This window comes from Panthera pardus, unplaced genomic scaffold, assembly GCF_024362965.1.
Source record: "Panthera pardus isolate Hobbes unplaced genomic scaffold, ASM2436296v1 HiC_scaffold_17, whole genome shotgun sequence".
NCBI classification, from domain to species: Eukaryota; Metazoa; Chordata; class Mammalia; order Carnivora; family Felidae; genus Panthera; species Panthera pardus.
Genome location: NW_026526732.1, coordinates 8,670,119 through 8,684,147, shown reverse-complemented (window position 1 = coordinate 8,684,147; position 14,029 = coordinate 8,670,119). Strand labels below are relative to the sequence as shown.

The window sequence follows — 14,029 nt, the reverse complement described above, 5'->3', positions numbered from 1 at the left end:
TTTGTGGGTTTTTTCCCTCCTAAAAAAAGGGGGTAGTTACTGGAAAGAAGAGTTTGAAAAGATGTAACAGATTCAGGCGCTCAGTCACAGCTTGCTGATTTCCTCCTCCGTGCACCCGCTGAGTCAGGCCCTGGGAACAGAACGGGCCACGGAGTTACAGAGTAGCTTGGGAGATAGACGTTTTTCAAATACCACGGAAACAGATGTGTAATTATGAGTCGGGCTAACTGTCACAGTGTTCCGGAGCTGTGAGCATGTCAGGTGCAGATTGACCGATTCTGAGGGAGGGACTGGGGGTAAAGCTAGCATGAGAGGGGAGGCATGAGTAGCGCCGGGCCTAGGGAATGGCATGTGCAAACGTCCTGGGAGAGGATACAGCTCTGAGAATTCTTGGAGCAGAAAGAAGGCTGCAACATCTTGAGAGCAGGGAGCAGGCGACAGATGGGATGAAGGGAGAGTCTGGAATGACCCAGACCACATAAGGCATCAGTGGTTAAAGCCCTATAAAAGTGAATGGAGAGGTTGGGAGGGCAGTGAGAAGCAGGGTGTAATTAGATTTACATTAAGAAAAAAAAATTTTTAATGTTTATTTATTTATTTTGAGAGAGAGAGAGAGCGCGCGCATGCAGGGGCAGAAAGAGAGGGAGAGAGAATCCCAAGCATGCTCTGCGTGGTCAGCACAGAGCCCAAGGCAGGACTCAGACCCACAAACCATGAGATCACGACCTGAGCCAAAATCAAAAGTGGGGTGCTTAACCGACTGAGCCACCCAGGTGCCCTTTAATTGGATTTACATTTTCAGGACAACCTGGCTGCAGGAGGAAGGATTGGAGCCTGAGGAAACTCTGGGGCAGGAAGGCCTGGAGAGAGGCCATTGCAGTGGAGTTGGTCCTCGAGCCCCAGTCTGGAGAGGAGGTGACGGGGAGAAGGAGAAATGGAGCAGCCAACAGAGGTAGGGGTGAAATTGGGAAGACCCAGCCATAGACTGGATATGGGGGGTGGGGGGAGTGCCAGGGCGGCTTCCAGGTTTTTACTGCGCACAGAACAGGAAATACTGGTTTTTCCATTTTGTTTACATTTCTATCAGTTTCCTAGAGCTTCCATCACAAAATTCCCTCAAACTATTTGGCTTGAAGGGACAGAAATTTATTCTCTGATAGTTCTGGAGGCCAGAGGTGTGAAATAAAGGTGTCAGCAGGGCTGGGCTGCCTCTGAAGGCTCTAGGGGAGGATCCTTCCTTGCCTTTTCTTGCTACTGGCAATGCCAGTAGCCCTTGGCATTCTTTGGCCTACAGCTGCTTCACTCCAATCTCTGCATCTGTCTTCATGCGGCCTTCCTTCAATGTGTGTTCCGTCTCCATGTCTAAATCTCTGTCTCCTTTTCTTACTAGGACCCCAGTCATTGGATTTAGGATCCATCCTAATCCAGTATGACCTCATTTTAACTTGATTACATTTGCAGGTACTCTTTCCGAATAAGGTGACATTCACAGGTCCGAGGGATTAGGACTTCAGTGTATCTTTTGGGGGGACACAATTCAACCCACTACATCTTAGGATAATATTCTATTGTAGCTGTTGATATTGTGTACAGACATTAAATTTGCTGATATTTTCCCTGAATCTCTCAGTTGTCCTCAGTATTGTTTTCCAACTTGTAGATTTCATATAGCACGGTCAATTTCAACAGCCCTACAAAGGAGTTCAGATTGGTGGAGTCCCTATTATGAATTCATTTTATAGCTTACTAGTTTCTCTATAATTAAAGACCTTTCTCATTTTCCTAAAAGGCCTTTTGGGTGAAGATTTCTATGGTTAATTTTATTGATGACTTTTATTTTTTTCTACGGAAATATGGCAAAAGACTATCTCCAAAGATGATAACAGTAGAATTTTCTTAAGAATATCATGTGTGTGACGGTCTTATTACCCTGAAAGAGGGTTTCACTGGTCCGGGTCCCCAGCTTCTGGAAGAACTAACATACCTAAGCCATGCCAACTTTGTGGTGGCTCTTGTATTGAAGTATACATGCCTCCAAATGCATTTCTCTAAAGACCCGGTCCCATGGTAAATACGGTGCCCTCAAGGCAGAACCACTAGAAGTTTTCCAGAGTTAAAGTATTGTGGCAAATCTCAAATTGTTGCAAATGCTTGTATATTTATCCGTGTTCATGTATGTAACTTTCCCTAAAACAATAGTTTGAAAAACGGCCCAATATATTTTCCTAAGTCTTTAGGAAAAATGAATAAATTATTGTAATTTTCCAATCCTATAACTATGTATATTCTGTAAGTTTATATACCCAGAATATGATTTTCATCAGGCATAGAATTATTTACCTTTGTCACTTGGCTTATTCCATTTATTATAGTCTACACTGCTATCAGGGTTCTATCAATAGGCCTTCAATTTGGCCTCTACTAAGATGCATAGATTAGAGTTCAGCCTACCGAGAGACCTGTCCATGCTCCTGTTGGCTGTGATAAGTAAACCTCCCATGCCCCACTGCTAGCATTTGGGTTCCTTGACCTTCTAAACCTCTGGGTCCCTTTATACCTTTGGGTCCCATAAAGTCTCAGGATCTTGAATATTGCCACTTAGTTCAGCTATAGCCATGAGCTTCTTAACCCCAAATTAATAACTAAACCTGAAGGTGATCTCCGCACTATTCCTTTTTTTTTTTTTACAGCTTTATTGAGATATAATTGATACATAAAATTATATAAGTTGAACATGATTTGACATATGTATATATTAAAAAATGACTACCACAATAAGTTGAGTTAATAAGTCATCACTTCATATAATTAGCTTTTTTTTATTGAGATGGTGATGAGAACATTTGAGATTTACTCTCTTAGCAATTTGCAAGCATACAGTACAATATTGTTAACTTAATCACCATGATCCCCAGAACTTAATCATCTTATAACTGGAAGTTTGTATCCTTTGACCAACGTCTCTATTTTCCCAACTCACAGCACCTGGCAACCAGCATCCTACTGTTCCTATGAGTTTGACTCTTTAATATTCCACACGTGAGTGAGATCATGCAGTACTTTTCTTCCTCTGTCTGACTTACTTCACTTAGCACAATGCCTTCAAGTTCCATCTATGTTGCTGCTCATGGCTTAATAATACTCATTGTATTTATATTCTTGCATTACATTTATATTCCCATTTTTATTTAGTTGCTGTGAATATCCAATTTTCCTAACACCACTTATTTAAGAAACTACCCTTTCCCCATTGCATATGCTTGGCTTCCTTATCAAATATTAGTTGACCATATAGCACGGGTTTATTTCTGTTTTTTTTTTTTATTTTGTTCTATGGGTCTATGCATCTGTTTTATGCTAGTACCATTATATTTTGATTACTATACATTTGTAATCTAGTTTGCCATCAGGAAATGTAATGCCTCCAGGTTTGTTTTTTCTCAAGCCTGTTTTGGCTTTTCGGGGTCTTTTGTGGTTCTATATGAATTTTAGGACTTTTTTCATTTCTGTGACAATTTCCACTGGAATTTTAATAGGCATTGCATTGAATCTATAGATGGATTTTGGTACTGTGGGTATTTTAACATTACCTTTTCTGATCCATGATTGTGGGCTATCTTTCATTTATTTGTATCTTTTGGCATTTCTTTCATCAGTGTCTTATAATTTTCAGTATACAGATCTTTCACTTCATTGGTTAAATATATTCCTAAGGATTTTATTGTTTTTGATGCCATTGTAAATGTGATTGTTTTCTTTCTTTTTCAGAGAGCTCACTGTTACTGTGTAGGAGTGATCGCTTATGTTGATTTTGTATCCTGAAACTTTACTAAATTTATTTGTTTCAACAGGTTTTTAGTGGAATCGTTAAGATTTTCTCTACATAAAATCATATCATCTGTAAATAAAGACAATTTTACTTCCTCCTTTCCAATTTGGATGCCTTTTACCCCTTTCTATGTCTAATTGCTCTAGCTAAGATTTCCAGTCCTATGTTGAATAGAGATGATGGAAGTGGGCACCCTTGTGTTGCTCCTGATCTTAGAGGAAAAACTTCGTTTTCCACCATTGAGTGTGATATTAGCTGTGGACTTGTCATATACGTCCTTGATTATGGTGAGGTATATTCTTTCTATATCTACTTTGTTGAGGGTTTTTATCATGAAAAGATGTGGAATTATCCAACGCTTTTTCTGTATCTATTGGGATGATCATGTGATTTTTATCTTTCTTTCTATTAATGTGGTGTATCCCGTTTATTGATTTGCATATGCGAACCATTCTTGCTTCCCATGGATAAGTCCCACTTGATCACAGTATGCTCTTTTTTTGAAAATGTACTGTTGCATTCAGTTTGCTAGTATTTTGTTGAAGATTTTTGCATCTATCCATATTCATCAGGGATATTGGTCTGGAGTTTTCTTTTCTGGTAGTGTCCTTATCTGGGTAATGCTGGCTTTATAAAATGAGCTTGAAAGTGTTCCCTTATCTTCATTTTTTTGGAAAAGTTTGAGAAGGATTGGTATTAATTCTTCTTTAAATGTTTGGTAGAATTCCCCCATGAAGCCATCTGGTCCTGGAGCTGCTTTTGACTGGAAGTTTTTGATTACTAACTCAATCTCCTCTTTGTTATTGGTCTGTTCGGATTTTCTCATTTTTAATGATTCAGTCTTGGTAGGTTGTATGCTTCTACAAATTTATCCTTTTCTTTAGGCTTTTCCAACTTGTTGTTGTGTAATTGTTCAGAGCGGTCTCTTATGGTCCGCATTTCTGTGGTATCAGTGATAATGTCTCTCTCCTCTTTCCATTAATAATTTTATTTAATTGAGTCCTCTCTCTCTTTTCTTCTTGGCAAGTCTAGCTAAAAGTTGATTTTGTTTCTCTTTTCAAAAAACTAACTCTTAGTTTTATTGGTCTGCACCATTCTTGAAGACTGATTCTGGCCAAGGTAAAGAGTCAAAAGGAATAAAGCTTCAATTTAGTAGCGGCCTGGGACATTCATTGATTCAATTCACCACCATCTGCTGACCATTTATTATATGTCAAACGCCGTGCAGTAAACTGTGTACAGATGAAAGGGCAGGTATTTCCTTCAAAGAGCTCACAGTCCAGCAGGCAAGAAAGAACACAGAGTGGGCCATTTAGTAGAGTAGCAACTGCTTCATAGTGATAACTGGGAGAAAATGTACTGCTACCCTCAGATTCTGATCACTCAAACTGAGCTAGATTACCCTATTTCCCTGGTCCTCTGGCCGATGAACAGCCCTGTCCTGTTGGAATTGATGCCTATACTGGGCATTTTCCCTTTAACCCGCTGTGTCCATCTTGTTCTGTGCTGGGTTCTATAGGCAGCTGCAACATCATCCATTGCCCTAGGCTTACAGTGGCATTTACAAGCAACAACTCAGAAGACAGAAGGAGCTGAGTTGCAGAGAGAGTGTTGGTGGCTTCCCCAAAGAATGTAACTCCCTCCACATGGCCCCCTCTCTCTCAGGAATCCAGTAAGCATTTCTGGCCTTCCCCCATCAGGCCCAGGGGGCAAAAGGTCTCCTTGTTGAAATTGGCCCTATGGCGTTTCATCATTCCATGTTCATTTCTTTTAAGCTTATTCATGTTTTTGCAAATAATCATAGTATTAAAATTTCCTTAATTATCCCCATTTAATGTGCCATCTTTTCCTGATGAGATGCTTGTATCCTTGCTTTACCCTTGAACTGGTTGCTGAAGGTCATGGGTTGTGGGATCATTTCTAAGGAATGTGACAGGTTGATATTCGAGTATCAAAGTTTGCAAATTACCTACTTCTTTATGTAAGTTAGAACCGATTCAAATATATGCCTATGAAAGCATCACTCTCCCTGGAATTATTCCATCCTTTCTTGTGCAAGAGCGAAGGTGGAATTCAGCTGGGACTTTCTCCTAAGTGTGACACACATGGGAGGACCATCTTGTGTCCCCTCAAAGTTCTCCCCAGAATGGATTCCCCAGCCCTGTTCCTCTTTCTGGAGGATGTCCCGTGCACTTGTCCCTGGGTCAATGAGCTTCTTAGTACATTTCCTGGATGAAATCTGAATGTCTGAACACCTGTGTTGGGATATAGCCTCTGCCCCACCCAGAGCCCCCAAGCATACCTTCCCCACCGCACCTTTGTTACATTAGCATTGTTTCTTCACAGACACATCTGCCTTACTGTTTTGCCTTTTCAGAAGACAGTGAAGGATACCAAGAAACCTGACCGAAACTCTGTAACTGAACACACCCTGGGGAATTCTTTTGCAAATACTCCTGGGTTCGGGTGGGTTTCCATCACTGGCTTTGCCTGGACACATCAGATTCACCTTGAAGGAATTCAGTCAAAGAAACCACCTGCTGCTATGAAGTTGTGTCTGAAACCACCATGACTTGTTTCAGCTGATTGGCAGGTAAGGAATGATGAATTATGATCTCAAATAAAAAGAAAGCATGCGAGCAGAAGAGGAAGGAGAAAGAGAGCAAGCAGCTCAGCCATGCAGGCAGATAAACTGTCCCAAGAAGCCTGTCTGTGGCCGTCTGGGAGAATGTTCCTCTGCGAATTCCTCTCTCACCACAGATCACAATAAAGTCAGAGACGGTCACAGTCTGGAGGCGGAGACATTGTTCTTTATTCCATGTAAGTCATAAAAATGGAAAGCCTTTTTCTCTTTTGCTAAGAGATCAGCTTACCAAGCGGGTTTGGGGAAGGGAGTGGGTGAGTAAATGCGGTCAATTTGATTAGAAGGTCTAGGAGCCAATTCTTCCTTCACAGTCCATTTCCTTTTTGCGAGAAATCGGTTTCTACAAAAGAACACTGTCCTGATTGACTTAATAGAAAGTGGAGTTTTAAAAGTTTATAATGGCACAATCAGACCCATAATCGCTGATTAACATGAGATTTGTGAAGACACGTGGTAAGTAAACAACTCCTTTAAGTTTTTAAAGCATTACGTATGACTATATTTTTTAATGGCCCCTTTTAGCATGTGATGACCATACCTGGTCCCCAACTTATATTGGACCACCCAGGATAAAGGGACTTAAAGTGAATGATGGATCCATAAAAGACATACAGACAAAGGGAATAGGGATCACACCAAGTACTTAAACACCTAACACAGGAGAGACTATTTTATCCATTCTGGAAGACTATATCATAAAGGAGTATTCTTCAAACACCTAAAAAGACACAAAAACAGCAGTGCTGTTTCTGTAAATACAATCTTGCACAAGCTGCCACATGTCAGATTGATGAACCTCCTCCAGTTGATGCTGGCATGGGCCCCGGGTCTAGCGCTCCCACTCACCATTCCTCCGAGGCCCCTACTTGGAACCCTGGCACTCTAAAGGAAACAGTTTGGAAACCTCTGGAAGCATTGGCTCAGCTGTTCTCCATATACATTCAAGACAGTCCAAGAGTAAATGGATTTGAGATATGGGAGTAGGAATGTCGGATAAAATAACGGACTTTTAAAACATTGCACGGAAGCCCCCGAAAAGGATTCCGGTGGCTCCTAATTGTTGATAAAAGGAAATACAAAAGCACCTCCTTTAAGGCCACCCAGAACTGAGCATTCTGCCTAAGCCGGGAACCCTGAGGTCATGATCTAGCCTCAGTCTTTCTCTCCAACCCAACCTTCCACTGCTGGTCCGTCTCTCCCAGGTAGCACAACAGCGTCCTGCGCTATTGGGTTCCCACCCACCGGCCGCATCGGAAATGGAGCAAGCCTGAATTGAGATGTGCCAGAGAATAAAAGTGCATTTTGAAGATATAGGATGAATAAAGAATACAAATGTCTCATTAATCATTTTTATTGGGGCCCCCGGGTGCCTTAGTCAGTTAAGTGTCCGACTCCTGCTTTTGGCTCAGGTGATGATCTCACCGTTCATGAGTTGGAACCCTGCATCAGACTCTGTGCTAACAGCACGGGGCCTATTTGGGATTCTCTCTGTCTTCATCTCTCTCTGCGCCCCCCACCCGCCTCATACATGTGCACTCTTTCTCAAAATAAATAAACTTAAAAAAATAATTTTTATTTTAATTGCATCACATTTTTGACATGTTGGGTTAAACAAAACATATCATTAAAATTAATTTTACTTGTTCCTTTCTCCTTTTTAAAAAATGTGGCTGCTGGAAACAGTGCATTACCTATGTTGCTTGATTGCACCTTCGGCTGGCATTATACTTCCATTAGCACGGCTCTAGCTGTGGTCACCAAGTCGGATGACCACAGGGGCTGGCTGGTGACACGGGTGGTCCCCCTGGGACGTCCGCCGGCAGCGATGGGGACCGTGGAGTACGTGCCTACAGCCAGGCGCGAACAGGGCCTCAACTGTTCCTAGATCTCCCAAGTTTGTTTTTTTTTAAATTGAAGTATAGTTGAAACCTCACCTAAGTCTTTAAAGAAACATTGGCAATCAGGTTCTAAATGTGTGTGGGCAGTGAGTGAGCCTGAGCGCACATGAATTTTCCAAATTTTCAAAAGTTGGCAACTGTCTCATAATTTTAACAGCTAATGTAGCACAACACTGTTCAAGTTGAACGATACATGTCGGGAGGCCGACGTGACCCACAGCCGTCAGCGTGTGCGGCACGTTCACCCCCTCACCCTTCCCCCCTCCCCCACCTCAGCACCCCCGCCCACCTCCCCCCCACCCCCCCGCACTGCCTGCGGCTCTCCCTCCACCCCCAGCCCAAGGCCTCCCGGACCCAGACGGGCTGCATCCTAAGTACCTACCTTTTGGGCTCAAGTGCCCCACCTGAGGCACCTAAAGATACCGAATAGAAGGCTGTGCAATGACGCGATCAATAACGCTTCTGGAATCTTCTTGCTTTGGAAGGTCTTAAACGGGAACAAGTTCCTGCCTTTCGGGGTCTGGGCTGTGGTCCTGCCCTGAAGGGAGAATGAGGAACCAGCTACTTTACCTCGAAAGACCCCCTCCTTCAAACATTTCTGCAAAACGTAAAACGTTCGTTTTGTCCTGCCAGATGGAGCTGCTGTAGGTTTTCTTCTGTGCTGGGGCTGAAAGTTGAAGAAGGAGGAGGAGGGGGAGGTGAGCAGGAAGGGGGGGGAGAAGGAAGGGGAGGAGGGGGGAGAAGGAAGGAGAGGAGGGGAAGGAGATAAGGAGGAGGGGGAGGGGAGGAGATAAGGGGGAGGGGAGGAGATAAGGAGGAGGGGGGAGGGGAGGAGATAAGGAGGAGGGGGAGGGGAGGAGGAGGGGGGGAGGGGAGGAGGGGGGGGGAGAAGCTGAAACTGAAATTCTGGAATATAATTTTTAAATGAGGCCTGAATTCTAACCTGGAGCCACAGAGCCAGGAGGGGATTTGGATCTTTGGGGGGGGGACTAGAGGCCCGGTCTGTGAGTGGCCAGGCTGGGACCAGGTTGTTGCCGGGCGGCCCTGAGTCCAGGCCCCTCAGGGGACCATACGGAGCTGAGCGAGCTGCCCAACCCCGCGTCCTGAGTCATGAGATCAGGCGGGGTTATAAAACCACCCTTGCCCACACTCTGTTTTGTGGCATGTCCGATGTTTTAGAAATACCGGAGGTCTAAATTCTGTACGCAGTTTTTAAAAATCTGGTGATTTGAAATGTACTGACTTGCGTTTCAACCCTGGGAGTAAACGTCCTTTTCGGTGCCCTGCCGGACCTTCGCTTCACCAACTGTGCGGACTCGGCGAGAGGAGGACCTGGTCCGGAGACACAGGCACCCGCAGGGTGGCCTACAGGTCGGCCGCTGGCCCCCTGCGCTTCTGTCCTGCCCCAACCTCAACAATTATGACGTTTGAAAATTTTCCGCTTTTCAAATAATAATAAGCATTCGTGAAAAACCCGAAGTACTTTATGTCACCACCCGGAAGCCAGCTAAAGTGCCCACTGCGAAAACAAGGAAGAAAATAAGAAAATATGCCCCAAAGAGAAAGAATTAAAAATCGACTCTTCTCTGGGAGAACATGAAATCGAGAAGCTCAAGACCAGGACCTCTGATAAATGAGTATATTTGGGAAAAGGTTTGATTTTCCAGCCACTGGTGCCTCAGCTTCGGGCTTTGCATTTGCTGGGCTTCTCCTAACACCTCTGGCACCCAGCAGCGTGTTCACGGGGTCACCTGCTTCCCGTAAACTGCGCACATGGGATATTTTGGCTGCTGCGTTCAAGACATTACCTCTCTGCACTTGAACTTCCCTTTCGTCACACTTCCCTGAGGTCAAGTAGCACTGGCGAGTCCAGGGGAGTTTTGGAGATCTGTCTTCTTATAAGAGAAGCTGAGTTGGAGATCTGTGTATATATTTAATCTCACAGTGTCTCCCATGTATATAGTTAAGTCTTGGCCATCGGTCCTGATCCAGGAAGGGCTTCCAGGAATTCTCCTGCCACGCACCTGCTGACTTACCCAGCGCAGACAGAGGTCCAGGGATACGGGATATCACCATGTGAACGGGTCCTCCAGCACCAGACCTCGGACGCAGGCGGGCAACGGAGGAGAAACCCAGTTTGACATGAGGAGTCACCCCGTGGGAAGCTTTCTAGCATCAGGCATGGAAATTGTAAGCTAAGGACTTAAGTTCTCACCAATGCTTATTCAAAATTAAAGTTTTCCCCTACAGAGAATATACTCCCTAATGCAGTGTATGGTATTATAAATGTGAAGTGCAGCTTTGTCTTGTTTTTGCTTTGTTTTGTTTGGGAACCCTGCAGAATAGCATTTATCAGAACTCCTGCGTCTGAAGTCCATCCCTTCCAGTCCTGGCCCTGTTGGTAACATACCTGATCTTCCCATGAATCAGGCATCGGTTGATTTATTAACGCGAGCGGAAACTAAAACCTGTTTCGTGGACCAGCCCATCTCAGCCGCTATTGGTCCTTACTTGAACTCGTCTGTTTTGCTAACACTAGACTGTGACTCTGACACCAGCTTCTGGCCTCCCTTCCGTCTCGTCAACTCTCTAAATTCCATTCCTGGCTTGGGAACCCTGGTTGTGCTGTGCTGAGTTTGTCCTCGTGTTCCCTCTCCACCCAGAGACAAGGGGCCCTGTCCCTCTCAGAATCTCCTGGGGCTCTGGCTTCTCTTCTCTGTGTGCCTTTGTCTTCGCTCATGCCGAAGTCCTGGCTTACGGTGTCATTGCTGCAACCTCTCTGCTCAGTCCCCTCCTATTTTTCCAAGTCTGCCTGCTTGACCCTGAATGTTGATTTTTGGCTCCAGATGGGTAGCCGCACCCCTCCTCCAGGCTAGGCCAGTTCCCGGAGCCCAGGCCAAGGCCAGATCCCTGGACGCCCACTGCCAAGGAAAGAAATTCGGACACACGCAGTTCAGTTTTGCTTTTTCCCTTGGTCTGAGCTTTCCTGTTGCCCCAGATGAGCACCCCCGCCCTCTGCAGAATATCCCTGGCTCGCTCCAACGGTGGTAGGAAGATAGGGTTTGGTGACTAAGTTTATCAGGATAGAAGAGTTGCGAGTTACCCGGCCCAACAGTCAGGCTGAGGCTAAGGCATCATCAGCATCCTGCAGAACTCAGCATTGTTAACCCCTGGGTCCACCCAGCCAACCTCCCTTTGATCTAGAAACGAATCAGCTTTCCAGGACCAGGAATGCCATATGGATAAACTTGGAAGGGATTATTTACTCCGCAGGCGTCACTGTCTGATTTCGTCTTTGTTTTGGAACATCCGCGGGAAGGTCAGGCACGAGAAAGTGATCACACTCGTGGATCCTTTTGTCTTTCTTTCTAGGTGGTGCTGTGTTTTTTGTTTTTGTTTTTGTTTTTTTGTCATCCAGAATGAAGAGGTACAAATGGCTAGTGTATTCAAGAAAACCTTCCTAACAGTTTATGGTTACAGTGAACATAATCCAGACACTTTGATATAAGACAAGTCATACAGGAAAAATATTTTTGACCACAAAGTGATGGTAATCTCTGAGACACAGCATTTTGTTCATTGCAGGAACTGTTCTCCAGTGTTTCACTGACCCTTAAAGGTATGTCAGCAGAGCTGGTAACATCGCAAAGGCAACTTGAAAGAGAGCGCCTGTCAGGCACCCTATCTCAGAAATTCAAAAGCCGATGAGGAATTAATGATACTATAATTCCAAATTTAAGTGGTGATACATCCCAATTCTCTACTTCTGTTTGATTCCAGCCAAGTAAAAACAAATTGAGAAAGTAGCCTTTGGTCTGAATCGGACCGAAGAAACCTAAGAAGTATGGCGAACTAGGAGGTAGCAGCTTCATGGATGGCAGAGCTCCCCTAGGCTTCCTCCAGACCCTTGTGGTGGTGAGCCCTGGCTGAAACTGCCACCATTCGTGGATGGACACCAAGGATCCCATCTGGTAAAAGGACCACAGGCCAGAGGGACATGGCCAGCATGGGTTGGCCTATAGTCTATCCCAGGAATTCAGGGTTCTTTCCTGAATTCCTTTTGAAACAGTGATCCCAACAAACAGACCGTGTGGAGCATGTTTGTCGTCCAAAGACTTCAAAGTTAAAAGTTGTATGATGTTGATCACGATATGTAGTGATTTAAATACTGAGCTTTGCTCCTGTTACTAACTCATTTTAGATCGATTATACCTCAGCTGCACTAAGTCTTTCTTGAGCAGGTGCAAACTACGTCTGATGCCCATCCCAGACACGTGCAGGCTCTGAGGTCCTGGTGCTATCTGGGATGTGATGTCCCCAAACCCAGACCTGAGCACAGGGTGGCTGCGGGGGGGTGGGAAGCAGGACTCCATCACTAGGGGCAGTGAGAGAAGCCAATGGGAGTCGACTCTTTTTGGATGAACTAAAGTCAAAGGCAGGCACCTGGTTCGACTGAGTCACTGATTCAACAAGGAAGGCAGGAAATCCACTTCCAGGTGGGAGGCAATGGGAAAACAAGTGAGGAAGAGAGAAGGGGATCCAAGCAAGGTGTAGGAAACATAGTTTTGGGAAATAAATAATTCACAAGTACTTCTCAAATAACCAGTCTTTTCTAGCCTCATTAATCTGTGACTACAAAGTAAATTGCATTTCCTTCTAATATCATAATTTTATAGTAAAAGTTCCCTAGTGCCTGATTGGCCCTCATAACATGCCTGATTATGTCACCCCAGTTAGTGTGTTTTTCAGTACTGCTTCTATTGGTCATCCGCTGTCATTGGCTCCTCTCACTGCCCCCAGTGATGGAGTACCGCTTCCCAATCAGCAAAATTAATGGCTAAAATTAACAACTCAGGCAACGACAGATGTCGGTGAAGATACGAAGAAAGAGGAACCCTTTTGCACTGCCGGTGGGAATTTATCCAAAGGATACAGATATGCTGATTTGAAGGGGCACATGCACCCCAATGTTTATAACAGTGCTATCAACAATAGCCAAAGTATGGAAAGAGCCCAAATGCCCATCGATGGATGAATGGATAAAGAAGATGCGGTATATATATACAATGGAGTATTACTCAGCAATCAAAAAGAATGAAAGCTTGCCATTTGGAACAAAGTGGATGGAGCTACAGTGTATTATGCTAAGTGAAATTAGTCAGAGAAAGACAAATATCATATAAGTTCACTCATATGTGGACTTTAAGATACAAAACATAAGGGAAGGGAAGCATAAATAATATAAAATCAGGGAGGGGGACAAAACATAAGAGAGTCTTAAATACAGAGAACAAACTGAGGGTCGCTGGAGAAGTTGTGGGTCGGGGGATGGGATAATAGGCAACAGGCAAGTGTTTGGTGAGCACCAGGTGTTATATGTAGGGGCTGAATCACTGAATTCTACTCCTGAAATTATTATTGCACTATATGCTATAGTACCCTCCTTAATGCCTGTCACCCATTTAGCCCATCTCCCCACCCAACACCCTTCCATCAACCCTCGGTTGGTTCTCTGTATTTAAGAGTCTCTTATGGTTTGCCTTCCTCTCTGTTTTTATTTTTTTCCTTCCCTTCTCTGATGTGCATCTGTTTTGTTTCTTAAAATCCACATATGAGTGAAATCATATATTTATCTTTCTCTGACTTATTTCGCTTAGC

At 44.2% G+C, this 14,029-nt stretch overlaps 2 long non-coding RNA genes across 4 annotated transcripts; both read left to right on the top strand.

The window, feature by feature from the left end:
• The first annotated feature begins 293 nt into the window (after positions 1 to 293).
• Positions 294 to 7,810, top strand: LOC109245379 (uncharacterized). 2 transcript variants are annotated; one of them, XR_002070848.2, is made up of 4 exons: positions 294 to 952; positions 6,207 to 6,422; positions 6,590 to 6,649; positions 6,785 to 7,810. It is a non-coding gene; the product is annotated as an uncharacterized LOC109245379 (long non-coding RNA). The 2 variants fall into 2 exon arrangements; XR_002070847.2 differs by having other exon boundaries at positions 6,207 to 6,649.
• Positions 7,811 to 9,413: 1,603 nt separating this feature from the next.
• On the top strand, positions 9,414 to 12,521 carry LOC109245380 (uncharacterized). 2 transcript variants are annotated; one of them, XR_002070849.2, is made up of 3 exons: positions 9,414 to 10,561; positions 11,957 to 11,990; positions 12,152 to 12,521. It is a non-coding gene; the product is annotated as an uncharacterized LOC109245380 (long non-coding RNA). The 2 variants fall into 2 exon arrangements; XR_008423136.1 differs by having other exon boundaries at positions 11,957 to 12,521.
• The last annotated feature ends 1,508 nt before the right edge of the window (positions 12,522 to 14,029 follow it).